Raw genomic sequence first — 25,538 nt, 5'->3', positions numbered from 1 at the left:
CAACAACACACACAGAACTACACCCCAATACACACAGACCACCTACACCCCAATACACACACACAGAACTACACCACAACACAGACCACCTACACCACAACACACACAGACCTACACCACAACATACACAGACTACCTACACCCCAATACACACACACAGAACTACACCACAACACACACAGACCACCTACACCACAACACTCACAGAACTACACCACAACACAGACCACCTACACCACAAAACACACAGACCTAAACCACAACACACACAGACCTACACCACAATACACACAGACCACCTACACCCCAATACACACAGACCACCTACACCACAACACACACACACACAGTACTACACGACAACACACACAGAACTACACCACAACACAGACCACCTACACCACAACACACACACACAGAACTACACCACAACACACACAGACCACCTACACCACAACACACACAGACCACCTACACCACATCACAAAAAGTACATTTTCTATCTGAACCTTCTGTAACCTTGCACCTTGCTGAACAGGTTTCAGGTAGAAACCTCCCCAGATAAATGTCTTCCCTTTTGACATGTCTACGAGAATCTGACAGCCTCCCAAGACCTAGTGCTCTTGCTCCTATGTCTGGGTTTCTGAGACTAGTAAATCCAGCCAGTAGGCCCCTACCAGTCTCTCACTTCATTAGAAACAAGGAAGTAGAAATGAAAAAAAGTGAATCTTTGTCAAATCCGTAATGATTTATGTGAAGAGGCCCCCAATGTGGATACTAAAATCTCTGTTGGATTGTTGGCTCTTTTCACTGCATAATATTTCAAAGTTGTCCTTTTTGGGTTTAGAAAAAGTGGCTGCTAATCTTACTCCCGTTCTGATAACCTGGTATAGCTAGCCATATAAAAATGACTGGTGGTAGTTAAAGTCATTTTTAGGCGTAAGCCTAACGCAGTTGATTGGTGACGATGAAATGAACATGTATTGGGATTGACATTCAAACAAGCATTATATACTGTGATTTTTACCCACAACATTTTAGTGAAACACACATATAAACAATTGCCTAAATGTAGGCTAATTTTGATGGGCGGCCCTGAGGAGATTCTTGATCGGTACCACACGGGTAGTCTGGAAAACCCGACCCTAGGGAACAGAGTGACTAGAGTCTGGTTTCAATTATGGACTCTTTTCATAGAGGAACTGTCACTACCGACGACACTTCTTTATCCGCTTGAATAAAATTCAACATTTTAGCTAAGAAGATGGAGATCACACAGTGATCAAGTGGCTAGTTTGCATTAACTACCTTAACTAAAACCACTGCAAAGGTTTTGCCTGAAAACGTTGGTTTTGAATAGCGATGTTCTGGAATGTCTGCATCGTGTTGGGAGAGTCCCCAGAATTCATTTTTGATCCTTTATCTACGTAGGCAGTGACATCCCACTAAGCATTTACCAACGGCGATGTCTTTAGGACGTCTCTTTTGGTCCTGTCCGGACCGTCCGTCTTCTTTTGGTGCAGTCCGGACCAAATCTGAACCATTCATACACATCTACTGTATGTTTCACAAGATTGGACAGCACAGTACATCACAATACAGTAGAGCACAGCATAGTACATTACAGTAGGTACACAGTACAGAAAACAAAAGTAGAGTATACCAAAGTATAGTACACTACAGTAGAGCATAGTGGAGTAGAGTTAAGTAAACAAAAGTAAAGCATATTGTACTTTATTGTACCCTACCTTACTCTAATGTACTCTACTGAATTAAACTCTACTGCAGTGTACTATACTCTACTGATTTAAACTATACTGTACTCTACTGAATTAAACTATGCTGTACTGTTCTGTACTCTACTGAATTAATCTCTACTGTACTGTACTCTGCTATGCTCTACTGTACTAAACTGTGCCGTACTGTGATGTTCAAACTTGTGAAATATAGCTTAGACGTCTATGATTCATTCAGATTTGGATCTGGTCTGCACCCGAACAAATGGGTACTTGTTTAGGGGCGGAGCTCATTCAAATAATAAACAGCATGCTTTGCAAGAGTTTGTTTTCACATGTACATTTTGGGCATTCAGCAGATGCTCTTATCCAGAGCGACTTACAATCAACAACAAACCTGTAACCGTTACTGAGGATGTTATTGTAGTTGGAGTGGTCTGTTGGGTGGACTACTTTGAACATCATAGCTGATATAAGTGCATGATATTGATGGGAGCAATAATACATGTTCTGTTGCAATCTTCAGTTGGCTCCTCGTTCCTATATTAAGTGGCTTGAAACATTTATATTGTCAAATAATGATTACTTCATTCAGCACCTAAAATGCACCTAATTTCAATGTCCAGAATAATAGGTATTTTTCGACGTCCAGAAAATACATATTTTCGCCTTCAATGTCATTTTGCTTACAGTGGTAGCTCCTCTGCCAAAAGAGTCAATCATTGAAACCAGACCCTAGTCACTGTTGCCTAGGGTTGGGTTTTCGAGGCTACCCCACTGAAGGATGTGTGTGTGGCATTTCCATTGTTTTGGTTGAACTCTTACCTGATCTAACTGAACATTTTGTAACCTTGTACCTTGCTGAACCAGCTCTGTAAGCAGTATCGTTTCAAACAACATATTTTAACCTAGTTATATATCAAGAGAAAATGGACACCTGTCTTCTTGGCTACAGCCTTCCTGTGCTGCCTTTTGTTTGGTTTCTCCCTCCAACTTTGGGGCTCCTGAGGGGGGCAGAGGTCTTAGGCACTGCATCTCAGTGCAAGAGGAGTCACTACAGTCCCTGGTTCGAATCCAGGCTGTATCACATCCTGCCGTGATTTGGAGTCCCATAGGGCGGCGCACAATTGGCCCAGCGTCGTCCTGGGTAGGCCGTCATTGTAAATAAGAATTTGTTCTTAACTGACATGCCTAGTTAAATAAAGGTTACTTTTTTAAAATTAACAACTGGAAGGTAGGCTATTTTAGGAAAGAAAGCATGAGCATAGACCACAAAGATAGCATGAGCATAGACCACAAAGATAGCATGAGCATAGACCACAAAGATAGCATGAGCATAGACCACAAAGATAGCATGAGCATAGACCACAAAGATAGCATGAGCATAGACCACAAAGATAGCATGAGCATAGACCACAAAGATAGCATGAGCATAGACCACAAAGATAGCATGAGCATAGACCACAAAGATAGCATGAGCATAGACCACAAAGATAACATGAGCATAGCCCACAAAGATAACATGAGCATAGACCACAAACATAGCATGAGCATAGACCACAAAGAAAGACTCATACCAGATCTTGTAAGGCCTGGATAGGTGTTTTTTACCTATCAGCTAACAACATCATATGTTCTAGCATTCAGTCAGTCGATGACACGGTCGATGATGTTGTATGTAAGCATTGGTTGATGCGTGCAACATCTGAGCAGGGGAAAGTGACCTGAATCTACCAAGACTGGCACTGTTGGCTCTTCCACTGTTGGCTCTTCCACTGTTGGCTCTTCCACTGTTGGCTCTTCCCAATACACACATAGAGCCTATAGAGCCTATTGCCACCTCCAGGCTTTTATAATGTAAATTTACCTACACAGGGATGGAGACCAGATAAACATTTACAGACTACTCAACTAACATAAAAATAATAATAATCAACACATTTTTTAATCGACTAACAGACCTATGTATAACATAAACTAAACGAAACATACTATATAGTACAAAATGTAATGTATACTGTCAAATATAATGAACAAACAGAATGGGGGAAAACACACACACTACGACACACACACAACACTTACACAACACACACAGACCTACACTACAACACACACACACACCACCAACACAACACACACAGACCTACACTACAACACACACACACCACCTACACAACACACACAGACCTACACTACAACACACACACACCACCTACACAACACACACAGACCTACACTACAACACACACACACCACCTACACAACACACACAGACCTACACTACAACACACACACACCACCTACACAACACACACAGACCTACACTACAACACACACACACCACCTACACAACACACACAGACCTACACTACAACACACACACACCACCTACACAACACACACAGACCACCTACACTACAACACACACACACCACCTACACAACACACACAGACCACCTACACCACAACACACACACACCACCTACACAACACACACAGACCACCTACACCACAACACACACACACACCACCTACACAACACACACAGACCTACACTACAACACACACACACCACCTACACCACAACACACACAGACCACCTACACCACAACAAACACAGACCACAACACAAACACCACCTACACCACGACACACACACCACCTACACAACACACACATACCTACACTACAACACACACACACCACCTACACCACAACACACACAGACCACCTACACCACAACACACAGACCACCTACACCACAACACACACAGACCACAACACAAACACCACCTACACCACAACACACACACACCACCTACACAACACACACACACCACCTACACCACAACACACACAGACCACCAACACCACAACACATACAGACCACCTACAACACAACACACACAAACCACCTACACTACAACACACACACACCACCTACACCACAACACACACACCACCTACACCACAACACACACAGAGCACCTACACCCCAATACACACAGACCACCTACACCACAACACACACACACAGAAATACACCACAGCACACACACACCACCTACACAACAACACACACAGAACTACACCCCAATACACACAGACCACCTACACCCCAATACACACACACAGAACTACACCACAACACAGACCACCTACACCACAACACACACAGACCTACACCACAACATACACAGACTACCTACACCCCAATACACACACACAGAACTACACCACAACACACACAGACCACCTACACCACAACACTCACAGAACTACACCACAACACAGACCACCTACACCACAAAACACACAGACCTAAACCACAACACACACAGACCTACACCACAATACACACAGACCACCTACACCCCAATACACACAGACCACCTACACCACAACACACACACACACAGTACTACACGACAACACACACAGAACTACACCACAACACAGACCACCTACACCACAACACACACACACAGAACTACACCACAACACACACAGACCACCTACACCACAACACACACAGACCACCTACACCACATCACAAAAAGTACATTTTCTATCTGAACCTTCTGTAACCTTGCACCTTGCTGAACAGGTTTCAGGTAGAAACCTCCCCCAGATAAATGTCTTCCCTTTTGACATGTCTACGAGAATCTGACAGCCTCCCAAGACCTAGTGCTCTTGCTCCTATGTCTGGGTTTCTGAGACTAGTAAATCCAGCCAGTAGGCCCCTACCAGTCTCTCACTTCATTAGAAACAAGGAAGTAGAAATGAAAAAAAGTGAATCTTTGTCAAATCCGTAATGATTTATGTGAAGAGGCCCCCAATGTGGATACTAAAATCTCTGTTGGATTGTTGGCTCTTTTCACTGCATAATATTTCAAAGTTGTCCTTTTTGGGTTTAGAAAAAGTGGCTGCTAATCTTACTCCCGTTCTGATAACCTGGTATAGCTAGCCATATAAAAATGACTGGTGGTAGTTAAAGTCATTTTTAGGCGTAAGCCTAACGCAGTTGATTGGTGACGATGAAATGAACATGTATTGGGATTGACATTCAAACAAGCATTATATACTGTGATTTTTACCCACAACATTTTAGTGAAACACACATATAAACAATTGCCTAAATGTAGGCTAATTTTGATGGGCGGCCCTGAGGAGATTCTTGATCGGTACCACACGGGTAGTCTGGAAAACCCGACCCTAGGGAACAGAGTGACTAGAGTCTGGTTTCAATTATGGACTCTTTTCATAGAGGAACTGTCACTACCGACGACACTTCTTTATCCGCTTGAATAAAATTCAACATTTTAGCTAAGAAGATGGAGATCACACAGTGATCAAGTGGCTAGTTTGCATTAACTACCTTAACTAAAACCACTGCAAAGGTTTTGCCTGAAAACGTTGGTTTTGAATAGCGATGTTCTGGAATGTCTGCATCGTGTTGGGAGAGTCCCCAGAATTCATTTTTGATCCTTTATCTACGTAGGCAGTGACATCCCACTAAGCATTTACCAACGGCGATGTCTTTAGGACGTCTCTTTTGGTCCTGTCCGGACCGTCCGTCTTCTTTTGGTGCAGTCCGGACCAAATCTGAACCATTCATACACATCTACTGTATGTTTCACAAGATTGGACAGCACAGTACATCACAATACAGTAGAGCACAGCATAGTACATTACAGTAGGTACACAGTACAGAAAACAAAAGTAGAGTATACCAAAGTATAGTACACTACAGTAGAGCATAGTGGAGTAGAGTTAAGTAAACAAAAGTAAAGCATATTGTACTTTATTGTACCCTACCTTACTCTAATGTACTCTACTGAATTAAACTCTACTGCAGTGTACTATACTCTACTGATTTAAACTATACTGTACTCTACTGAATTAAACTATGCTGTACTGTTCTGTACTCTACTGAATTAATCTCTACTGTACTGTACTCTGCTATGCTCTACTGTACTAAACTGTGCCGTACTGTGATGTTCAAACTTGTGAAATATAGCTTAGACGTCTATGATTCATTCAGATTTGGATCTGGTCTGCACCGAACAAATGGGTACTTGTTTAGGGGCGGAGCTCATTCAAATAATAAACAGCATGCTTTGCAAGAGTTTGTTTTCACATGTACATTTTGGGCATTCAGCAGATGCTCTTATCCAGAGCGACTTACAATCAACAACAAACCTGTAACCGTTACTGAGGATGTTATTGTAGTTGGAGTGGTCTGTTGGGTGGACTACTTTGAACATCATAGCTGATATAAGTGCATGATATTGATGGGAGCAATAATACATGTTCTGTTGCAATCTTCAGTTGGCTCCTCGTTCCTATATTAAGTGGCTTGAAACATTTATATTGTCAAATAATGATTACTTCATTCAGCACCTAAAATGCACCTAATTTCAATGTCCAGAATAATAGGTATTTTTCGACGTCCAGAAAATACATATTTTCGCCTTCAATGTCATTTTGCTTACAGTGGTAGCTCCTCTGCCAAAAGAGTCAATCATTGAAACCAGACCCTAGTCACTGTTGCCTAGGGTTGGGTTTTCGAGGCTACCCCACTGAAGGATGTGTGTGTGGCATTTCCATTGTTTTGGTTGAACTCTTACCTGATCTAACTGAACATTTTGTAACCTTGTACCTTGCTGAACCAGCTCTGTAAGCAGTATCGTTTCAAACAACATATTTTAACCTAGTTATATATCAAGAGAAAATGGACACCTGTCTTCTTGGCTACAGCCTTCCTGTGCTGCCTTTTGTTTGGTTTCTCCCTCCAACTTTGGGGCTCCTGAGGGGGGCAGAGGTCTTAGGCACTGCATCTCAGTGCAAGAGGAGTCACTACAGTCCCTGGTTCGAATCCAGGCTGTATCACATCCTGCCGTGATTTGGAGTCCCATAGGGCGGCGCACAATTGGCCCAGCGTCGTCCTGGGTAGGCCGTCATTGTAAATAAGAATTTGTTCTTAACTGACATGCCTAGTTAAATAAAGGTTACTTTTTTAAAATTAACAACTGGAAGGTAGGCTATTTTAGGAAAGAAAGCATGAGCATAGACCACAAAGATAGCATGAGCATAGACCACAAAGATAGCATGAGCATAGACCACAAAGATAGCATGAGCATAGACCACAAAGATAGCATGAGCATAGACCACAAAGATAGCATGAGCATAGACCACAAAGATAGCATGAGCATAGACCACAAAGATAGCATGAGCATAGACCACAAAGATAGCATGAGCATAGACCACAAAGATAGCATGAGCATAGACCACAAAGATAACATGAGCATAGCCCACAAAGATAACATGAGCATAGACCACAAACATAGCATGAGCATAGACCACAAAGAAAGACTCATACCAGATCTTGTAAGGCCTGGATAGGTGTTTTTACCTATCAGCTAACAACATCATATGTTCTAGCATTCAGTCAGTCGATGACACGGTCGATGATGTTGTATGTAAGCATTGGTTGATGCGTGCAACATCTGAGCAGGGGAAAGTGACCTGAATCTACCAAGACTGGCACTGTTGGCTCTTCCACTGTTGGCTCTTCCACTGTTGGCTCTTCCACTGTTGGCTCTTCCCAATACACACATAGAGCCTATAGAGCCTATTGCCACCTCCAGGCTTTTATAATGTAAATTTACCTACACAGGGATGGAGACCAGATAAACATTTACAGACTACTCAACTAACATAAAAATAATAATAATCAACACATTTTTTAATCGACTAACAGACCTATGTATAACATAAACTAAACGAAACATACTATATAGTACAAAATGTAATGTATACTGTCAAATATAATGAACAAACAGAATGGGGGAAAACACACACACTACGACACACACACAACACTTACACAACACACACAGACCTACACTACAACACACACACACACCACCAACACAACACACACAGACCTACACTACAACACACACACACCACCTACACAACACACACAGACCTACACTACAACACACACACACCACCTACACAACACACACAGACCTACACTACAACACACACACACCACCTACACAACACACACAGACCTACACTACAACACACACACACCACCTACACAACACACACAGACCTACACTACAACACACACACACCACCTACACAACACACACAGACCTACACTACAACACACACACACCACCTACACAACACACACAGACCACCTACACTACAACACACACACACCACCTACACAACACACACAGACCACCTACACCACAACACACACACACCACCTACACAACACACACAGACCACCTACACCACAACACACACACACACCACCTACACAACACACACAGACCTACACTACAACACACACACACCACCTACACCACAACACACACAGACCACCTACACCACAACAAACACAGACCACAACACAAACACCACCTACACCACGACACACACACCACCTACACAACACACACATACCTACACTACAACACACACACACCACCTACACCACAACACACACAGACCACCTACACCACAACACACAGACCACCTACACCACAACACACACAGACCACAACACAAACACCACCTACACCACAACACACACACACACCTACACAACACACACACACCACCTACACCACAACACACAAAGACCACCAACACCACAACACATACAGACCACCTACAACACAACACACACAAACCACCTACACTACAAAACACACACACCACCTACACCACAACACACACACCACCTACACCACAACACACACAGAGCACCTACACCCCAATACACACAGACCACCTACACCACAACACACACACACAGAAATACACCACAGCACACACACACCACCTACACAACAACACACACAGAACTACACCCCAATACACACAGACCACCTACACCCCAATACACACACACAGAACTACACCACAACACAGACCACCTACACCACAACACACACACACAGAACTACACCACAACACACACAGACCACCTACACCACAACACACACAGACCACCTACACCACATCACAAAAAGTACATTTTCTATCTGAACCTTCTGTAACCTTGCACCTTGCTGAACAGGTTTCAGGTAGAAACCTCCCCCAGATAAATGTCTTCCCTTTTGACATGTCTACGAGAATCTGACAGCCTCCCAAGACCTAGTGCTCTTGCTCCTATGTCTGGGTTTCTGAGACTAGTAAATCCAGCCAGTAGGCCCCTACCAGTCTCTCACTTCATTAGAAACAAGGAAGTAGAAATGAAAAAAAGTGAATCTTTGTCAAATCCGTAATGATTTATGTGAAGAGGCCCACAATGTGGATACTAAAATCTCTGTTGGATTGTTGGCTCTTTTCACTGCATAATATTTCAAAGTTGTCCTTTTTGGGTTTAGAAAAAGTGGCTGCTAATCTTACTCCCGTTCTGATAACCTGGTATAGCTAGCCATATAAAAATGACTGGTGGTAGTTAAAGTCATTTTTAGGCGTAAGCCTAACGCAGTTGATTGGTGACGATGAAATGAACATGTATTGGGATTGACATTCAAACAAGCATTATATACTGTGATTTTTACCCACAACATTTTAGTGAAACACACATATAAACAATTGCCTAAATGTAGGCTAATTTTGATGGGCGGCCCTGAGGAGATTCTTGATCGGTACCACACGGGTAGTCTGGAAAACCCGACCCTAGGGAACAGAGTGACTAGAGTCTGGTTTCAATTATGGACTCTTTTCATAGAGGAACTGTCACTACCGACGACACTTCTTTATCCGCTTGAATAAAATTCAACATTTTAGCTAACAAGATGGAGATCACACAGTGATCAAGTGGCTAGTTTGCATTAACTACCTTAACTAAAACCACTGCAAAGGTTTTGCCTGAAAACGTTGGTTTTGAATAGCGATGTTCTGGAATGTCTGCATCGTGTTGGGAGAGTCCCCAGAATTCATTTTTGATCCTTTATCTACGTAGGCAGTGACATCCCACTAAGCATTTACCAACGGCGATGTCTTTAGGACGTCTCTTTTTGGTCCTGTCCGGACCGTCCGTCTTCTTTTGGTGCAGTCCGGACCAAATCTGAACCATTCATACACATCTACTGTATGTTTCACAAGATTGGACAGCACAGTACATCACAATACAGTAGAGCACAGCATAGTACATTACAGTAGGTACACAGTACAGAAAACAAAAGTAGAGTATACCAAAGTATAGTACACTACAGTAGAGCATAGTGGAGTAGAGTTAAGTAAACAAAAGTAAAGCATATTGTACTTTATTGTACCCTACCTTACTCTAATGTACTCTACTGAATTAAACTCTACTGCAGTGTACTATACTCTACTGATTTAAACTATACTGTACTCTACTGAATTAAACTATGCTGTACTGTTCTGTACTCTACTGAATTAATCTCTACTGTACTGTACTCTGCTATGCTCTACTGTACTAAACTGTGCCGTACTGTGATGTTCAAACTTGTGAAATATAGCTTAGACGTCTATGATTCATTCAGATTTGGATCTGGTCTGCACCGAACAAATGGGTACTTGTTTAGGGGCGGAGCTCATTCAAATAATAAACAGCATGCTTTGCAAGAGTTTGTTTTCACATGTACATTTTGGGCATTCAGCAGATGCTCTTATCCAGAGCGACTTACAATCAACAACAAACCTGTAACCGTTACTGAGGATGTTATTGTAGTTGGAGTGGTCTGTTGGGTGGACTACTTTGAACATCATAGCTGATATAAGTGCATGATATTGATGGGAGCAATAATACATGTTCTGTTGCAATCTTCAGTTGGCTCCTCGTTCCTATATTAAGTGGCTTGAAACATTTATATTGTCAAATAATGATTACTTCATTCAGCACCTAAAATGCACCTAATTTCAATGTCCAGAATAATAGGTATTTTTCGACGTCCAGAAAATACATATTTTCGCCTTCAATGTCATTTTGCTTACAGTGGTAGCTCCTCTGCCAAAAGAGTCAATCATTGAAACCAGACCCTAGTCACTGTTGCCTAGGGTTGGGTTTTCGAGGCTACCCCACTGAAGGATGTGTGTGTGGCATTTCCATTGTTTTGGTTGAACTCTTACCTGATCTAACTGAACATTTTGTAACCTTGTACCTTGCTGAACCAGCTCTGTAAGCAGTATCGTTTCAAACAACATATTTTAACCTAGTTATATATCAAGAGAAAATGGACACCTGTCTTCTTGGCTACAGCCTTCCTGTGCTGCCTTTTGTTTGGTTTCTCCCTCCAACTTTGGGGCTCCTGAGGGGGCAGAGGTCTTAGGCACTGCATCTCAGTGCAAGAGGAGTCACTACAGTCCCTGGTTCGAATCCAGGCTGTATCACATCCTGCCGTGATTTGGAGTCCCATAGGGCGGCGCACAATTGGCCCAGCGTCGTCCTGGGTAGGCCGTCATTGTAAATAAGAATTTGTTCTTAACTGACATGCCTAGTTAAATAAAGGTTACTTTTTTAAAATTAACAACTGGAAGGTAGGCTATTTTAGGAAAGAAAGCATGAGCATAGACCACAAAGATAGCATGAGCATAGACCACAAAGATAGCATGAGCATAGACCACAAAGATAGCATGAGCATAGACCACAAAGATAGCATGAGCATAGACCACAAAGATAGCATGAGCATAGACCACAAAGATAGCATGAGCATAGACCACAAAGATAGCATGAGCATAGACCACAAAGATAGCATGAGCATAGACCACAAAGATAGCATGAGCATAGACCACAAAGATAGCATGAGCATAGACCACAAAGATAGCATGAGCATAGACCACAAAGATAGCATGAGCATAGACCACAAAGATAACATGAGCATAGCCCACAAAGATAACATGAGCATAGACCACAAACATAGCATGAGCATAGACCACAAAGAAAGACTCATACCAGATCTTGTAAGGCCTGGATAGGTGTTTTTACCTATCAGCTAACAACATCATATGTTCTAGCATTCAGTCAGTCGATGACACGGTCGATGATGTTGTATGTAAGCATTGGTTGATGCGTGCAACATCTGAGCAGGGGAAAGTGACCTGAATCTACCAAGACTGGCACTGTTGGCTCTTCCACTGTTGGCTCTTCCACTGTTGGCTCTTCCACTGTTGGCTCTTCCCAATACACACATAGAGCCTATAGAGCCTATTGCCACCTCCAGGCTTTTATAATGTAAATTTACCTACACAGGGATGGAGACCAGATAAACATTTACAGACTACTCAACTAACATAAAAATAATAATAATCAACACATTTTTTAATCGACTAACAGACCTATGTATAACATAAACTAAACGAAACATACTATATAGTACAAAATGTAATGTATACTGTCAAATATAATGAACAAACAGAATGGGGGGAAAACACACACACTACGACACACACACAACACTTACACAACACACACAGACCTACACTACAACACACACACACACCACCAACACAACACACACAGACCTACACTACAACACACACACACCACCTACACAACACACACAGACCTACACTACAACACACACACACCACCTACACAACACACACAGACCTACACTACAACACACACACACCACCTACACAACACACACAGACCACCTACACTACAACACACACACACCACCTACACAACACACACAGACCACCTACACCACAACACACACACACCACCTACACAACACACACAGACCACCTACACTACAACACACACACACCACCTACACAACACACACAGACCACCTACACCACAACACACACACACCACCTACACAACACACACAGACCACCTACACAACACACACAGACCTACACTACAACACACACACACCACCTACACAACACACACAGACCTACACTACAACACACACACACCACCTACACCACAACACACACAGACCACCTACACCACAACAAACACAGACCACAACACAAACACCACCTACACCACGACACACACACCACCTACACAACACACACATACCTACACTACAACACACACACACCACCTACACCACAACACACACAGACCACCTACACCACAACACACAGACCACCTACACCACAACACACACAGACCACAACACAAACACCACCTACACCACAACACACACACACCACCTACACAACACACACACACCACCTACACCACAACACACACAGACCACCAACACCACAACACATACAGACCACCTACAACACAACACACACAAACCACCTACACTACAACACACACACACCACCTACACCACAACACACACACCACCTACACCACAACACACACAGAGCACCTACACCCCAATACACACAGACCACCTACACCACAACACACACACACAGAAATACACCACAGCACACACACACCACCTACACAACAACACACACAGAACTACACCCCAATACACACAGACCACCTACACCCCAATACACACACACAGAACTACACCACAACACAGACCACCTACACCACAACACACACAGACCTACACCACAACATACACAGACTACCTACACCCCAATACACACACACAGAACTACACCACAACACACACAGACCACCTACACCACAACACTCACAGAACTACACCACAACACAGACCACCTACACCACAAAACACACAGACCTAAACCACAACACACACAGACCTACACCACAATACACACAGACCACCTACACCCCAATACACACAGACCACCTACACCACAACACACACACACACAGTACTACACGACAACACACACAGAACTACACCACAACACAGACCACCTACACCACAACACACACACACAGAACTACACCACAACACACACAGACCACCTACACCACAACACACACAGACCACCTACACCACATCACAAAAAGTACATTTTCTATCTGAACCTTCTGTAACCTTGCACCTTGCTGAACAGGTTTCAGGTAGAAACCTCCCCCAGATAAATGTCTTCCCTTTTGACATGTCTACGAGAATCTGACAGCCTCCCAAGACCTAGTGCTCTTGCTCCTATGTCTGGGTTTCTGAGACTAGTAAATCCAGCCAGTAGGCCCCTACCAGTCTCTCACTTCATTAGAAACAAGGAAGTAGAAATGAAAAAAGTGAATCTTTGTCAAATCCGTAATGATTTATGTGAAGAGGCCCACAATGTGGATACTAAAATCTCTGTTGGATTGTTGGCTCTTTTCACTGCATAATATTTCAAAGTTGTCCTTTTTGGGTTTAGAAAAAGTGGCTGCTAATCTTACTCCCGTTCTGATAACCTGGTATAGCTAGCCATATAAAAATGACTGGTGGTAGTTAAAGTCATTTTTAGGCGTAAGCCTAACGCAGTTGATTGGTGACGATGAAATGAACATGTATTGGGATTGACATTCAAACAAGCATTATATACTGTGATTTTTACCCACAACATTTTAGTGAAACACACATATAAACAATTGCCTAAATGTAGGCTAATTTTGATGGGCGGCCCTGAGGAGATTCTTGATCGGTACCACACGGGTAGTCTGGAAAACCCGACCCTAGGGAACAGAGTGACTAGAGTCTGGTTTCAATTATGGACTCTTTTCATAGAGGAACTGTCACTACCGACGACACTTCTTTATCCGCTTGAATAAAATTCAACATTTTAGCTAAGAAGATGGAGATCACACAGTGATCAAGTGGCTAGTTTGCATTAACTACCTTAACTAAAACCACTGCAAAGGTTTTGCCTGAAAACGTTGGTTTTGAATAGCGATGTTCTGGAATGTCTGCATCGTGTTGGGAGAGTCCCCAGAATTCATTTTTGATCCTTTATCTACGTAGGCAGTGACATCCCACTAAGCATTTACCAACGGCGATGTCTTTAGGACGTCTCTTTTTGGTCCTGTCCGGACCGTCCGTCTTCTTTTGGTGCAGTCCGGACCAAATCTGAACCATTCATACACATCTACTGTATGTTTCACAAGATTGGACAGCACAGTACATCACAATACAGTAGAGCACAGCATAGTACATTACAGTAGGTACACAGTACAGAAAACAAAAGTAGAGTATACCAAAGTATAGTACACTACAGTAGAGCATAGTGGAGTAGAGTTAAGTAAACAAAAGTAAAGCATATTGTACTTTATTGTACCCTACCTTACTCTAATGTACTCTACTGAATTAAACTCTACTGCAGTGTACTATACTCTACTGATTTAAACTATACTGTACTCTACTGAATTAAACTATGCTGTACTGTTCTGTACTCTACTGAATTAATCTCTACTGTACTGTACTCTGCTATGCTCTACTGTACTAAACTGTGCCGTACTGTGATGTTCAAACTTGTGAAATATAGCTTAGACGTCTATGATTCATTCAGATTTGGATCTGGTCTGCACCGAACAAATGGGTACTTGTTTAGGGGCGGAGCTCATTCAAATAATAAACAGCATGCTTTGCAAGAGTTTGTTTTCACATGTACATTTTGGGCATTCAGCAGATGCTCTTATCCAGAGCGACTTACAATCAACAACAAACCTGTAACCGTTACTGAGGATGTTATTGTAGTTGGAGTGGTCTGTTGGGTGGACTACTTTGAACATCATAGCTGATATAAGTGCATGATATTGATGGGAGCAATAATACATGTTCTGTTGCAATCTTCAGTTGGCTCCTCGTTCCTATATTAAGTGGCTTGAAACATTTATATTGTCAAATAATGATTACTTCATTCAGCACCTAAAATGCACCTAATTTCAATGTCCAGAATAATAGGTATTTTTCGACGTCCAGAAAATACATATTTTCGCCTTCAATGTCATTTTGCTTACAGTGGTAGCTCCTCTGCCAAAAGAGTCAATCATTGAAACCAGACCCTAGTCACTGTTGCCTAGGGTTGGGTTTTCGAGGCTACCCCACTGAAGGATGTGTGTGTGGCATTTCCATTGTTTTGGTTGAACTCTTACCTGATCTAACTGAACATTTTGTAACCTTGTACCTTGCTGAACCAGCTCTGTAAGCAGTATCGTTTCAAACAACATATTTTAACCTAGTTATATATCAAGAGAAAATGGACACCTGTCTTCTTGGCTACAGCCTTCCTGTGCTGCCTTTTGTTTGGTTTCTCCCTCCAACTTTGGGGCTCCTGAGGGGGCAGAGGTCTTAGGCACTGCATCTCAGTGCAAGAGGAGTCACTACAGTCCCTGGTTCGAATCCAGGCTGTATCACATCCTGCCGTGATTTGGAGTCCCATAGGGCGGCGCACAATTGGCCCAGCGTCGTCCTGGGTAGGCCGTCATTGTAAATAAGAATTTGTTCTTAACTGACATGCCTAGTTAAATAAAGGTTACTTTTTAAAATTAACAACTGGAAGGTAGGCTATTTTAGGAAAGAAAGCATGAGCATAGACCACAAAGATAGCATGAGCATAGACCACAAAGATAGCATGAGCATAGACCACAAAGATAGCATGAGCATAGACCACAAAGATAGCATGAGCATAGACCACAAAGATAGCATGAGCATAGACCACAAAGATAGCATGAGCATAGACCACAAAGATAGCATGAGCATAGACCACAAAGATAGCATGAGCATAGACCACAAAGATAGCATGAGCATAGACCACAAAGATAGCATGAGCATAGACCACAAAGATAGCATGAGCATAGACCACAAAGATAGCATGAGCATAGACCACAAAGATAGCATGAGCATAGACCACAAAGATAGCATGAGCATAGACCACAAAGATAACATGAGCATAGCCCACAAAGATAACATGAGCATAGACCACAAACATAGCATGAGCATAGACCACAAAGAAAGACTCATACCAGATCTTGTAAGGCCTGGATAGGTGTTTTTTACCTATCAGCTAACAACATCATATGTTCTAGCATTCAGTCAGTCGATGACACGGTCGATGATGTTGTATGTAAGCATTGGTTGATGCGTGCAACATCTGAGCAGGGGAAAGTGACCTGAATCTACCAAGACTGGCACTGTTGGCTCTTCCACTGTTGGCTCTTCCACTGTTGGCTCTTCCACTGTTGGCTCTTCCCAATACACACATAGAGCCTATAGAGCCTATTGCCACCTCCAGGCTTTTATAATGTAAATTTACCTACACAGGGATGGAGACCAGATAAACATTTACAGACTACTCAACTAACATAAAAATAATAATAATCAACACATTTTTTAATCGACTAACAGACCTATGTATAACATAAACTAAACGAAACATACTATATAGTACAAAATGTAATGTATACCAACTGATTGCAGCATTACCACAAAAAAAAGGAGAAGGCAAGTGGAACGGGGAAAATGTAAGGAACTTGTTTGTTTGCCCTTTATTAAAGACCAAAATTGGCAACAACAAAATCATAAATAAATAAAAATATATCAGTTTTACTTGAGGACCAAAATGTTGACCGCGGTGCCATACAGGTTGCAAAATAGTTGGGAAGAGATTTTCGATGTTGTCGTAAGGATTGGACCAAAATGCAGCGGGAATGTGAATGCTCATTTTCTTCTTAATTAAAAAAAAATGAACACTGAACAAAAAGAACGCCGAAAAACAGTCTTGTCATGTGCAACAAACACTAAACAGGAAATAACTACCCACAAAACGCATAGAAAAACACCCCTACTAAATAGGACCTTCAATTAGAGGCAACGAGGAACAGCTGCCTCCAATTGAAGGTCAAAACAATAAACTAGACATAGAAATAGAAAAACTAGAAAATAGAACATAGAAATACAAAACATAGAACACAACACAAAAACCCCGACAACACAAAACAAACACACCCCTGCCACGTCCTGACCAAACTACAATAACAAATAACCCCTTATACTGGTCAGGATGTGACAGATGTGCTGATTCCGTGGCACATGGTTTATGAACAGATACACAAAACATCAGCAGATTCAAAACAGAGTTTTTCAATTTAAATTGTTATACAAAATTCTTGCCACAAACAGAATGTTATGTATATGGAGCATACAACCATCTCAGCTTTGCAGATTTTTCTACGAAGAGACAGAATCGTTAGATCACTTATTTTGGTATTACCCTTATGCGCTGTAGCTTGTTTCTGGTTACAAAAAAAATAACCCTACAAATAGCACTGTTGGTTAGATTTGGAAAACCATAGTCAATCAATCAATGTAAAAAGATGTATCTTTAACTTACAATTTGTATATTATATAAAAGATTTAGATGCACTATTGTAAAGTGGTTGTTCCACTGGATATCATAAGGTGAATGCACCATTTTGTAAGTCGCTCTGGATAAGAGCGTCTGCTAAATGACTTAAATGTAATGTAATGTAATGTATATACTATGCGATTAGACAGGTTCAGAATTTAAGTGGAACATCACTGCACAGTTAAAAAATATGTGGCACATGGAAATCATAAGAGGGTGGTTTACGGAGATACTGTATGTGGGATGGACTGAAAGTAGCTGAGGGGTGGGTTTACGGAGGTACTGCAGGTGGGATGGACTGAAAGTAGCTGAGGGGTGGGTTTACGGAGGTACTGCAGGTGGGATGGACTGAGAGTAGCTGAAAGGTGGGTTTACGGAGGTACTGTATGTGGGATCGACTGAGAGTAGCTGAAGGGTGGGTTTAAAGAGGTACTGTAGGTGGGATGGACTGAGAGTAGCTGAGGGGTGGGTTTACGGAGATACTGTAAGTGGGATGGACTGAGAGTAGCTGAGGTGAGGGTTTACGGAGGTACTGTAGGTGGGATGGACTGAGAGTAGCTGAGGGGTGGGTTTACGGAGATACTGTAAGTGGGATGGACTGAGAGTAGCTGAGGTGAGGGTTTAAAAGCTCATGTTCTATAATAGTTATGACTGAAAACATGATGTATAATGTATAAGTACTATCTATATAGATGAAATGTATATCAACATATCAAATGACTTTGTTCTTGCTATGTAATTACTGTAAAAAAAAAAATAGAATAATAATTTTAAAAAGTGCCATGTATGTAAAATGTTTGTAGAATGTACATGTAACAACAGAAGAAAAAGCTGTAAAAACAAAGTTTATTTTTGTCCTCCGAAGAGGGGGCTGGTGGATGGCCCCCAAAAATAATCAAAATAAAAGGTGCAGCAGGGCCAGTGTGACAGCTGTGGAGAGCAGGGCCTGAACGAACACCTGGTCATTGTCTATGACATCCCCAGGAACACGTCCATGGGAGATCTCAAGGAGTCAAAAGGGTATTTTGTCCATCGCTTTGATCCTACTGACCTACCACTCATACCAAAGAATGTGGTTTTCATCATCGATCAGAGTGGCTCCATGCATGGCAGGAAGATGGAGCAGACCTGTGAGGCCTTGTTGAAGATCCTGGTAGACCTGGCAGAGGAGGAGCACTTTAGCCTAATCACCTTCAACTACTCTGTGTCTACCTGGAAGAAGGAGCTGCTGCCGGCCAACCAGGAAAACCTGGAGGCTACCAAGAGCTTTGCACGACACATTCACGACAGAGGAGCCACTGACATTAATGCTACTGTCTTGGAGGGCACAGCCATGTTACACCGACTCCGAGAGGGCTCAGCCTCCCTCCTGACACTGCTCATTGTTGAGGACCTAACCACAGGTGAGACCAACCTGGAAAATATCCACAAGAATGTAAAGGAAGCCATTAGTATGAAAATCCCGCTCTACTGTCTCAGTTTTGAAATTAATGTAAACTTTGAGTTCCTGGAAAAGATGGCACTGGAAAACAGCGGTGTGGGATGCAGAATATATAAAGACTCGGATGGTGCTCTGCAGCGGCAGGGAAGGGAACACACACTATGAGGCAGTGTATTCACACTACAGTCACTGCACTACTATGGATTTTAATTATTTCTTACATGCACTACATGACCTGGCTTGAAGTCGACGTTTCAATTCATCCCAAATGTGTTTGATGGGGTTGAGGTCAGGGCTCTGTGCAGACCAGTCAAGTTCTTCCACACCGATCTCGACAAACCATTTCTGTATGGACCTCGCTCTGTGCACCGGGGCATTGTCATCCTGAAACAGGAAGGGCCTTCCCCGAACTGTGGCCACAATGTTGGAAGCACAGAATCGTCTAAAATGTAATTGTATGCTGTAGCTTTAAGATTTCCCTTCACTGGAACTAAGGGGCCTAGCCCGAACAGCCCCATACCATTATTCCTCCTCCACCAAACTTTACAGTTGGTTCTATGTATTCGGGCTGGTAGCGTTCTCCTGGCATCCGCCAAACCCAGATTCGTCCATCGGACTGCTAGTTGGTGAAGCGTGATTCATCACTACAGAGAATGCGTTTCCACTGCTCCAGAGTCCAATGGCGGCAGGCTTTACACCACTCCAGCCGACGCTTGTCACTGTGCATGGTGATGTTAGGCTTGTGTGCGGCTGCTCTGCCATTTCATGAAGCTGCCGACGAACAGTTCTTGTGCTGACGTTGTTTCCAGAGGCAGTTTGGAACTCGGTAGTGAGTGTTGCTACCGAGGACAGACAATTTTTACGTTTCCACTTCACAATAACAGCACTTACAGTTGACCGGGGCAGCTCTAGCAGGGCAAAAATTTGACTAACTGACTTTTTGGAAAGGTGGCATCCTATGATGGTAACATGTTGAAAATCCCTGAGCTCTTCTGTACTGGTCATTCTACTGCCAATGTTTGTCTATGGAGATTGCATGGCTGTGTGCTCGATTTTATACACCTGTCAGCAGCGGGTGTGACTGAAATAGCCAAACTCACAGATTTCAAGGGGTGTCCACATACTTTTGGCCATGTAGTTTAGCTCAACATAAATCATAAAACACAAACGATAAAAAATGGTCCCGATTAAGCTTCATTAGCTGGAATATAAAAGGGCTGAACCAACCTTTAAAGCGCAATAAGATTATATCTCATCTAAAGAGGCTTGACGGTTGTTTCCTGATTTCCTAACTGTTGATTATGTGAGAGGAAACAAGGAGGAGCAGGGGGCGGGACTATTGGCCTCTCTACATTTACATTTTAGTCATTTAGCAGACGCTCTTATCCAGAGTGTCTTATAGGAGCAATTAGGGTTAAGTGTCATGCTCAAGGGCACACCGGCAGATTTTTCACCTAGTTGGCTCTGGGATTCAAACCAACGACCTCTCAGTTACCGGCCCAACACTTATAACCGCTAGGCTACCTGTACTGTATGATTAACAGGGATTTTAAGAGGAGGTGGCCACACCCCTATTGATGGACATGTAGATGCTGTACCTGGGTGGGGCTAACCTGACCCAGACCAACTTCAGCCAGTACAACAACGGCTCCGAGATACTGGTGTCTGGCCAGATCACAGACAACAACATAGAGACGTTCACTGCAGAGGTTATAGTCATATCGAAAATAAATAGGGTGAATTACTCTGAGACAATACCAATGGAGGACCCCATTGAAGCCGGTTCTGGCAGCCACATCCAGAGACTGTGGGCCTACCTCACTGTGAAGCATCTACTGGACGAAGAGGTGCAGTCTAGCGGGAATGCGAAAGAAAAGGTGTAGAAAGATGCCCTGGATCTTTGTCTGAAGCGTGGCTTCGTGACTCCTCTCACCTCCATGGTGGTCACCAAGCCCCAGGGAGAGGACTAACAGGTGTCCCACAAGCCCAAGGAGGGGGAGAAGCCCTCAGGATCCAGGCAAGGCTTCTCTGGGTCAATCATCCAGTTCATGAGCGGCCAACCCGGACTCCCCGGGCCCCCTGCACATTCAGCGCCAGATTATAGTGGACAAACTCAGACAATGGGAGGAGGAAGAGGAGGAGGACTCGGCTTGATGCTTGATGCTGAGGAGGAACAGGAGTCATATCCTGCAAATAAAATAGTGAGTCCTCTCCTCAGCTGAGGGTCAGGCCCTGCCACTGTGCTATGACATCCCTGTGGTTCTCTTGCTCAGACTCCTATGAACGGTCAGCTTGGATAATCAGCCAGTGCAGGCTACCAGAAGGTTGTAATCTATTACAAAAGCGAGTTAGACAACACTGACAGCATATTAGATAACACTGACAGCATATTTCTCCTGGAGCCTGAAAATCAACCACAAATCAGACAGTGTGTCTCTGATCCTATCGGACAAGGAGATGGACATCACCATAGGGTCAACACGGGTCATCATCATGTTCAGGTGGCCCGTTCTGAGGCAGCACCCGACAGGATACAACATTATGGGGATCATTGCCCGTCCACCTGTTGCCTATGAGGAGGTCCAGGGAACAACAATGTCGTGTCTTTGGCTATGCCGTATTAAGTGACGTGCTAACCTATAAAATTCTTTCTCTAATTAATATGACCTGATTAAGCTAATCATGTAAATGTAATTAACTAGAAAGTCGGGGCACCACGGAAGAACGTTTATAGAGCCGTTATCTTCCGAATAAACTCTTAAAATACTTAGTAATATTTTACATCGATAGCAGTCAATATTAACCCTTATCTTATTTTCAGTCTCATAATGAAAGTTGTAAATTCTTGGCTATCTTCACGAACCCTGGCTAACAAGTTGAATCAGCAATACAAAATTGGGTTTAATTATTTATTTACTAAATACCTAAACTTATCACACAGAATTACAAATACACCGAATACATATGATGTCATACAAAAACGTCCTGGTGGACGGAACCTGTATGAAAGCTGGTTACACAAAGGAAAGGGGGTTGGGCTTGAATGAAAGAGCGGGAAGATTTAGGAACAAAGAAACAGCAGCTATGCTATCGTAAATACATTATCTTATGCATTCTAAATTACCGCCCATTTGGAAAAGGAAAATGCAATAAATATTTACTCTGAGCTGCGCTTCGGTAGATTGGTCGTAGATGCTGGCCGGGTTGGCCAACAGATCTTCCTGTACTCGGAAGAATGTCTCTGGTGGTAAATTGGATGCGTGGTGGTATCTTCGTCCGTCTGTTAGACTGGATCCGTCGTCCGTCCTTTCCTAGCCCACGTCTACAGCGGCCGCTGCTAACTCAACGGCTAGGAAGTAGCACTTCTGTAGTGAATAAGCTCAAAGTTCATACCAGTTCATACCATAGCTCACGCCGAGGTTGGCTTAGTTGACATGTGTGTCCTTCTAACGTAGAGGCTGCAGACCTCACGTACTGGAACAACGTGGTTATCTTTTCGTCAAAGGCTTATATAGTGGAGAGGGGGTGGATGTGTTTCATCGTTTATAACCCCTGTCTCTTCACAGGGTTGGGCCACTGATCAAGCAGGGCACTTTCCTTATGAAAACCCAATTCTCTCATTTGGAAGCTAAAATTACATTTAATCTCCTAACAAACAATTTCAATATCAAACATTTCAATTGCATAACAATTCCATGTTACTCTGATAACTAGAGGGTGTATACTTTCTCAGGTACAGTTTATGTTGTCCTGTCATCAGTCATAATGTCTCAGATGACAACCGAACCTTACATACATACTCAATACGTTCCCAAGCATATTTCCAACTGGTTTTATTACCAAAATATGGTTCCTTTTCCCCATTTGTTTGATGTTCCCAGACTCTCTATATTTAACACAGGCTATTCAAGTCCTTCAGTAGGGTCAGAGAGGGGAAGGGAGAAAGGTATTTATGGGGGGGGGTCATAAACCTTACCCACAGGCCAACGTCATGACAGTCCCCCCATGTTGGGTTCAATCTTGCGATTAAACTGCATGTTGTAAACCAACATAAAAATGAACATGGGTTGTCCTGGTTGTGGATCATCGTTGTGGTCCCCATCTGGCGGTCGACCCGGGTAGGGTGTCTGCAAATGAAGAAATCCGCTCCAAGGCTGGGCAGCAGATGTCCAGTTGGTGGTTGCTATTGCAGTCCCCCCTCTGGTGGTCGACCCGGGTAGGGTCTCTGCAAATGAAGAAGTCCGTTCCATGGCTCGGCAGCGGATGTCCGGATTGGGATCGCCGTTCCGGACCCGTCGTCTGGTCGTTCAGACTGGAATATCTGGGCAGTAACTTAGGCAGATGTTAACAACGCACACACACTCATGAAATATATCATTACATTTCCTCCCAAATGAGCGGCGTTGTGGCACTAACTGATGGTTGTATAGGGGAGTTGTTTATGGCTCTATCACTTTCTATGTGCCGAAGAAAATGAAACAAAAGGAATGAAAGCATAAACAAAACAAAATATAGTTATGCCACCTTAATCATCTAATTGGACTGTATTCTATCTAGGTCCGTGGTCTTGGCAAAATGACCCTATCATGGCATTGTCTAATGTCATATCTAGGGCTTTCCTAATTTGCGGGGTGGCGCTTAGGGTACTATCCTAAGTTGACAACTATATGATAAGTCTACAGCTGTAAGGCACTAGTTTTGGGCAGTCTACAGGGATGACCTATGGACTTCTGGTTAGAAAACTGGTGAGTGCTGTAGAGTCAAAGGCCTAGAAGTAAATGTTCAACTTTACTAAGGCTGGTATTTTGCTTGGACCCTTAAGTGATCCTAGCATAAATCCTAATTGGATGTTCCGTTGTGCATGTGCGTTTATGCTTACACAATCGCGCATGTCAAGGGAAGAAAACCAAGTATCCTGGCAGATTACAACTTGTTCAGAATGAGTGTGACGTAGTCAGGTAATTTTCAGGTCAATGCCTGGAGGTCAGTCAGAATTGGTGTCAAGGGAGTCTGTAGTAGTTTTTCTACAAGTCACTGTGTCTTCCACTATTGTAGTGGCAGTAGGTATGAAGTCTATTTCATAGCTATGTTATCCACGGAGGAGCTAACCTCACGAC

General features: G+C 43.0%; 1 pseudogene; it reads left to right on the top strand.

Moving 5' to 3' along the window:
• Positions 1-17,183: 17,183 nt before the first annotated feature.
• On the top strand, positions 17,184-22,735 carry LOC106606811 (inter-alpha-trypsin inhibitor heavy chain H3-like; annotated as a pseudogene).
• Positions 22,736-25,538: the final 2,803 nt, after the last annotated feature.

The sequence above is a fragment of the Salmo salar genome, chromosome ssa06, assembly GCF_905237065.1.
Source record: "Salmo salar chromosome ssa06, Ssal_v3.1, whole genome shotgun sequence".
Taxonomy (NCBI): Eukaryota; Metazoa; Chordata; class Actinopteri; order Salmoniformes; family Salmonidae; genus Salmo; species Salmo salar.
Note: the sequence above shows the minus strand (reverse complement) of the source record. Positions and strands in the feature narration are given on the sequence as shown.